General features: G+C 40.7%; 1 long non-coding RNA gene across 1 annotated transcript; it reads left to right on the top strand.

Annotated features, from left to right (window-relative positions):
• The first annotated feature begins 455 nt into the window (after window positions 1-455).
• Window positions 456-7,767, top strand: LOC143933079 (uncharacterized). Its single transcript, XR_013262997.1, has 2 exons — window positions 456-2,277; window positions 7,571-7,767. It is a non-coding gene; the product is annotated as an uncharacterized LOC143933079 (long non-coding RNA).
• Window positions 7,768-8,172: the final 405 nt, after the last annotated feature.

Below are 8,172 nucleotides of genomic sequence, written 5' to 3' on the forward strand. Positions count from 1 at the left end.
GAAGAGGTCCGGAAGTGATGTTGCATACACACGGTCGGACTCAGTTGTCGGAAAATCCGATTGTACATAACGCGATGACGTTATTTCGTTACGACGGGACTACGTTCAGGCTAGTAGCCAATAGCTTTGGTCTAGGAATTTGATCTGAGCATGCGTGGCACTTTGTCCGTCAGAATAGGCTACACATGATCGGAGTATGTCCGATCGGAGCATTTTGTCGGAAAATTTTACCGGCAATTTGGGTAAAGTTGGATATTCCGACGGAAACAGTCCGATGCAGACCACACACAGTCAGAATATCTGACAAAACGGTCCGATAGGACACATTCCGTCGGAATCTCCGATCGTGTGTACAAGGGCTAAAATCCCCCCACATACTGATAGGAGAGGAGAAGGGCCTCCATCTGCACCCCCCCCCCCCCCCATGTCTGCCCACACTCCAATCTCCAGCGCTGTGCCTCAGAAAAGGAAAGTTGGGGTCGGAAATTTGAAGTCCAGCAGCCTCAGATATATCTGGATGAGAGATGCTGACTGCAAAGTGGTGAGTGAGCTCACCATCCATCCCTATCTGTGACTGAAGTCTCCCCCTTCTCTCTCCTGCCTCTGAGTGAGTACACTAAGATAAATCAGGGTTCTCAGAGCATCCCTTACATCAGAGTTCCCCTTTACACCAGAGGCCACAGTGTTCCCCCTTACATCAGAGTCCTCTCCGTGCATCAGAGTTCTCAGTGTTCCCCCTTAAGGGATGCTCTGGGAACCCTGATTTATGTCAGAGTGCCCAGAGTTCTCGCTTACATCAGAGTCTGCAGAGTCCCCTCTTACAGTGAAAGGGAACTCTGTGGACGCTGATGTAAAGGGGGACTCTTGTTGTTAACTTCATATGAGTAGAAATGTTATTTAATAGCAAAATATATGTATAGTTTCTGGTTTGACTTGACAAAAAGGTGGCAACCCTAGGTGGAGTTCTGCTGTTGGGGCCCTATAACCTGTTTTATGGCCTAACGCGTGCTGAAGTGGTCCTGAAGCGGCCTTGCCTGGACTGGAGTAAGCCGTGCTAAGGGGGAGGCCCCCTTGCTGGAGAGAGCCAGGAAGAAGGCCGGTCTCTCAGAAGGGTGGCCCTCTTGGAGGAAGCACTGAAATTTGGGAACGTGCTTACAGTGTTGCCAAGGCTCTGACACTGTGAAGCCTGACATGGAAAATCTGCTATGGTATTTGGGACCCCTAACCAGGGCCGGGACAAGGGGTGGGCAAGAGGGACGGCTACCCTGGGCGCAAAGGTTTATTGCAGGGATGAGGGTGCCTTGACCCTAACCCTAAAGGAATGGGAGGGGCGCCGCTTGGCATCTTTGCCCTGGGCGTTGGATGACCTTGTCCCAGCACTGCCCCTAACCCTCACATCCTTAAATCGCTCGGCAATAAGAAGTGACTGGTGTCCAATATCCTTTCTCAGTCCTCCTATTTTAGCCTTGGGGTGAAATGCTCACCTGCCCTGGCCTCTGGAGGTAACCATCCTTCCTTTGGGGTGTCAAAGTGGTGCTACATAGTAGGTCAGGTCAAAAAAAGGCCAATCTATGTATATAATAAAGAAACCGTAGAGGGTGACCTAGATTTTACTGCTCAGTGGAGAAATTGCACATACGGACCTCTTGCAAGCTTCCTGAAGACAGGTGCTCTACAAGAAATTTACCATAAAAAAAACCCCCAAATGTTTCCTGTTCAATATCTTCTACCAATACGATGAAAAGGTGAGCTAATTTCCTTTTCACATGTGAAAATTGATGGGTTAGGTAGATGATGAAGGTGGGGGACATCCTGTATGGTGGGTTGGATTTACATAAATGGAACATCAAAATGACGTGGTCCTCTGCAAACTGACCTAATTCTCTACCTAGTGAGCAACCTGAAACACTTTAACTCTTCGCTCAGAACCAGTCTTCGGATTTTAGGGGAAAGATGCAAGGCACCAAACCGGGTTTTCAGGTCAACAACGTGGCCGATGAGCCGAATGAGAGAGATCCACCTCCTCAGTACTATCCGATAACATCCAAACCCCCACAGCAGGGAACCACCTTCTACCATGGCCTCCAACAAAGTATGGGCCCTGGAGCTGGAGGGCCTCTCAACTACCAACCAGCAAGGTCAACCACGGTGATGGTCTCACCATCTGGGGGCAATGGTCCACAACCAAAACATAGCAGCTATCTCGGTTTTTCCATCTTCAATCTTCTGTTTTGCTGTTGGCCAATCGGACTTTGTGCCCTGAGATATTCTCTCAAGGTAAGAACGGGGGGGGGGGGGGGGGGCAAATTTAATATCATGCCCAAATATAGCTACAAAGAGGGTGAGCGTGGCTACTATGCATAGTTACATAAGTTGACACATGTTCATCAAGGTCAAGTTAAGGTGAAGAATCCGGGGATATTGAATATGTGCAAATATTACGCTTAAAAGAAATAAATAGCTTCTCCTACAGCAAGTATCAACAAGTATCGGCAACTTGAGTTATACTCTTTGCCGGGGAGCTGGTGAATAAAATTAGGTTCAATAGCTCTGAGTTGTGCTGTTACAGAAGGTACGTGGCGGTGGCCAGACAGATAAATGATGAAAGGATTAACAAAATGTTCCAGAAAAGATCATTTCCGAAATAAGACAACTCTCACCTTAGCTTATTTTTATTTTTATTTATTTTTTAACATGTAAAAATCTGTATTTTATATATTTTTTTTTTGCTAGAAAATGACTTAGAACTTCCAAATGTTATATATATATTTTATATATATTTTTTTTATATATTTTTTTTTAAGGCACCAGCCCTAGAGAATAAAATGTTGGTTGTCAATCATTTTTAGGTCACGCAGTATTTGCGTGGAGGTTTTTCAAATTATTTGGGGGAAAAAAGAATTTTAGAATTTTAATTCACAGAAACATAATATAATACCCAATTGTTTGGTAAAATTCAAAAGATGATGTTACGCCGAGTAAATACATAACAAACACGTCACTCTTTAAACCACTTAAGGACCGAGCCTATTTCTGAGACTTGTTGTTTACAAGCTAAAAAAAATTATTTTTTGCTAAAAAATAAATTAGAACCCCCAAAACATTATATAAATATATCTATCCATCTATATATATCTCTATATATATCTCTATCTCTCTCTCTCTATATATATCTCTATATATATATCTCTCTATATCTCTCTCTATCTCTCTCTCTCTCTCTCTCTCTCTCTCTCTCTCTCTCTCTATATATATATATATATATATATATATATATATATATTTTTTTTTTTTTTTTTAATTTTTTTTTTGTATTATTAGCAGACACCCCAGAGAATAAAATGGAGATCATCGCAATATTTTATGTCACACCGTATTAGCAAAAAATAAAACTTAGAACCCTCAAACATTTTATATGGGGTGCCTGCTAATAAAAAAAAAATGTATATATATAATATATATATATATATATATATATATATATATGTACATATATATATATATATATATATATATATATATATATATATATATATATATATATATATATATATATATATATATATATATATACATATACATATATATATATATATATATATATATATATATATATATATATATATATATTCTAAGTTACTTTTTTTGCTAATACGGTTTGACATAAAATATTGCAATGATCTCCATTTTATTCTCTGGGGTGTCTGATAATAATAAAAAACAAATATCTATCTATCTATATATATATCTATATATATATCTTTATATATATATATCTATATATATATATATATATATATATATATATATATATATATATATATATATATATATATATATATATATATTAGCAAAAAAATAAAACTTAGAGCCCCAAACATTTTATATGGGGTGTCTGCTAATAATAATATATATATATATATATATATATATATATATATATATATATATATTCTAAGTTACTTTTTTTGCTAATACGGTGTGACATAAAATATTGCAATGATCTCCATTTTATTCTCTGGGGCGTGTGATAATAATAAAAAAAATATCTATCTATCTATCTATCTATCTATCTATCTATATATATATATATATATATATATATATATATATATATATATATATATATATATTAGCAAAAAATAAAACTTAGAACCCCCAAACATTTTATATGGGGTGTCTGCTAATAAAAAAAATTATATATCTATATCTATTTATATATCTATCTATATAGCTATCTATCTATCTCTCTCTCTCTCTCTCTCTATATATATATATATGTATATATATATATATATATATATATATATATATATATTTTTTTTTTTTTCTTATTAGCAGACACCCCAGAGAATAAAATGGAGATCGTTGCAACACCGTATTAGCAAAAAAATTAACTCAGAATATATATATATATATATATATATATATATATATATATATATATATATATATATATATATATATATATATATATATATTATTATTATTATTATTATTATTAACAGACACCCCATATAAAATAGAGAATAAAGAGAATAGAGAAAGAGAATAAAATGGAGATCGTTGCAATATTTTATGGCACAACGTATTCGCGCAGCGGTCTTACAAATGCAATTTTTTGGGGGAAAAAATGACACTATTTTGAATTAAAAAAATAAGAAAACAGTAAAGTTGGGCCAATTTTTTTTCTATGATGTGAATGATAATGTTAGGCTGAGTAAATTGATACCTAGAATTGTCAAGCTTCAACATTTCGCCCGCTCGTGGAATGGCGACAAACTTTGGCACTTAAAAATCTCCATAGGAGACATTTAAATATTTCTACATTATTATTTATTTTATTTTTAATTTTTTTAATTTTACACTATCCCGTTAAAAGAAAATGGAATCAATTTTATTCCTATTACAAGGAATGTAAACATCCCTTGAAATAGAAAAGAAGCATTAATGTGAGATTTGGGGTCAGATCTCACCAATAAAAATAAAAAAATGTCTTTTTTTTCCCCAATAAAAAAAAAATGTCCCTTTAAGGCCAGATCATGGCGATACCTCACATGTGTGGCTTGAACACCATTTACATATGTGGGCACGACTTGCATATGCATTCGCTTTGAGTGTGAGCTCAGAGGAAAGGGACACTTTACATTTTTACTTAATTTTTTTATTTATTTTTATTTTTTATTTTTACATTATCCCTTTTAAAAAAAAAATAAAAATCAATTGTATTCCTATTGCAAGGAATGTAAACATCCCTTGAAATAGAAAAGAAGCATGACAGGACCTCTTTAATGTGAGCTCTGGGGTCAGATCTCACCAATAAAAAAAAAAAAGGAACACTTACATTTTTTATTTTATTTTTTTATGTATTTTATTTTTACACTATCCCTTTGAAAAAAAAATCGAATCAACTGTATTCCTATTACAAGGAATGTAAACATCCCTTGAAATAGAAAAGCAGCATTAATGTGAGATCTGGGGTCAGATCTCACCAATAAAGAAAAAAAGTCTTTTTTTTTTCAATAAAAATAAATGTCCCTTTAAGGCCAGATCGTGGCGATACCTCGCATGTGTGGCTTCAACACCATTTAAATATGTGGGCGTGACTTGCGTATGCATTCGCTTTAAGCATGAGCTCTGAGTGAAGGGACACTACTTTTTTTTTCTTATTTATTTTACTTTTAATTTTTTAATTTTTCCACTATCCCTTTAAAAAAAAAAAAAAAAAATCAATTGTATTCCTATTACAAGGAATGTAAACATCCTGGTGGGCAGGAGAGTACAGTATGTGGCAGGCAAGAGGGCACAGTATGGGGGCAGGCAAAAGAGGGAAGGTAGGAGGGCACAGTTTGTGGTGGGCAGGAGGGCACAGCATGTGGTGTTCAGAAGGGCACAGTATGAGGGTACGCAGGAGCACAATATGGGGGTAGGAAAAAGGGCACAGTATGGGAGCAGGCAGGAAGGCACAGTATGTGACGGACAGGAGGGCACAGTATGGGGGGAGACAGGAGGACACAGTACAGGGAAAGGCAGGAGGGCATAGCATGTGATGGGCAGGAGGGCACAGTATGTGGTGGGCAGGAGGGCACAGTATGGGGCAAGCAGGTGGGCATAGTATGTGATGGGCAGGATGGCACAGTATGGGGGCAGGCAGACGGGGGCAGGGAAGAGGGCACAGCATGTGGTGGACAGGAGGGTACAGTATGTGGTGGGCAGGAGAGTACAGTATGTGGCAGGCAAGAGGGCACAGTAAGGGGGCAGGCAGAAGAGGGAAGGTAGGAGGGCACAGTTTGTGGCAGGCAGGAGGGCACAGCATGTGGTGTTCAGCAGGGCACAGTATGGGGGCAAGCAGGAGCACAGTATGGGGGTAGGCAAAAGGGCACAGTATGGGAGCAGGAAGGAAAGGAATAGTATGTGACGGACAGGAGGGCACAGTATGTGACAGACAGGAGGGCACAGTATGTGATGGACAGGAGGGCACAGTATGGGGGGAGACAGGAGGAAACAGTACAGGGGTAGGCAGGAGGGAACAGCATGTGATGGGCAGGAGGGCACAGTATGCGGTGGGCAAGAGGGCACAGTGTGGGGGCAGGCATGAGGGCACAGTATGTGGTGGGCAGGGGGGCACAGTACGGGGCAAGCAGGAGGACATAGTATGTGGTGGGCAGGAGGTCACAGTATGGGGGGAGGCAGGAGGGCACAGTACAAGGTCATGCAGGAGGGCACAGTATGTGGTGGGAAGGAAGGAACAGTATGTGGTGGTCAGGAGGGCACATTATGGGGGCAGGCAGGAGGGCACAGTATGTGGTGGTCAAGAGGCACAGTACGGGGAAAGGCAGAAGGGGGCAGGCAGGAGGGCACAGTATGTGGTGGACAGGAGGGCACAGTATGTGGTGGGCAGGAGGGCATAATACGGGGGAAGTAGGAGGGTACAGTATGTGGTGGGCAGGAGGGCATAATACAGGGGAAGTAGGAGGGCACAGTATGTGGTGGGCATGGGGGCACAGTATGTGGTGGTCAAGAGGCACAGCATGGGGAAAGGCAGAAGGAGGCAGGCAGGAGGGCACAGTATGGGGGCAGGCAGGAGGGCACAGTATGTGGTGGTCAAGAGGCAGAGTACGGGGAAAGGCAGAAGGGGGCAGGCAGGAGGGCACATTATGGGGGCAGGCAGGAGGGCACAGTATGTGGTGGTCAAGAGGCACAGTGCGGGGAAAGACAGAAGGGGGCAGGCAGGAGGGCACAGTATGTGGTGGGCAGGAGGGCACAGTATGTGGTGGGCAGCAGGGCATAATACGGGGGAAGTAGGAGGACACAGTATGTGGTGGGCATGAGGGCACAGTATGGGGGCAGGCAGGAGGGCACAGTATGTAGCGGGCAAGAGGGCACAGTATGGGGGCAGGCAAAAATATTTTTATTTTATTTGGGTACAGCGTCGCAGGACGGCACAATTGTCAGTTAAAGTAGCGCAGAACCGTATCGCAAAAAATGGCCTGCTCATGAAAGGGGGGGTAAATCTTCCGGAAGTGAAGAAGTTAAACATCCATTGTGACCCTTTACTTGTCTCTTTCAGTCGCGGAGATGCGCGGATCGGAATGACCCGGAGGGAGCAGCTCGCCATGGATCCACCGCTCTCGGTTGGAATATCTGTGGTCTGGTGGTTGGGATCACATTACAGATTGCCCTCGTCGTGTATTATTTCTATATATTACGTCATGATAAACATTTTGAACATCTATTCCAAAACCAATAAATATACCTTCTGCTGCACCTTCTTTCATTTAGATTTGTCTTTTGTACATCTTAATGTAACTCAGTCAATATAAAAAAAATTTATCGGAGAGGTGGAAGCGAGGTGCGCTACTCAATAACCGTCAAAAAGCAATCATTGGTTGACAGCTCTCCCCAAAAGTGGGACCCCCCCCCCCAAATGAAGGGGGGTCACCCAAATTAAGAAATTCACAATTAAGTGACCCAAAAGAAGGACCAAGCAATTGTCTTGAGAATCCAAAAATCCCTTCTTGTTACAAATAAGAACAGGAAGGCAAAAGGCAGGTGATGCGCTTCGGGGGGGGGGGGGGGGGGGGTCCCAAATTTTGCTTTTCATCAGCCCTACAATACAAATAGAAAAAAAAATCTAGTCAAAGCCTTGGCAATTGGAGCTGTCAAAAAAAA

This window comes from Lithobates pipiens, unplaced genomic scaffold, assembly GCF_037356315.1.
Source record: "Lithobates pipiens isolate NorthernLeopardFrog02 unplaced genomic scaffold, aLitPip1_a1.2 Scaffold_27, whole genome shotgun sequence".
NCBI lineage: Eukaryota > Metazoa > Chordata > Amphibia > Anura > Ranidae > Lithobates > Lithobates pipiens.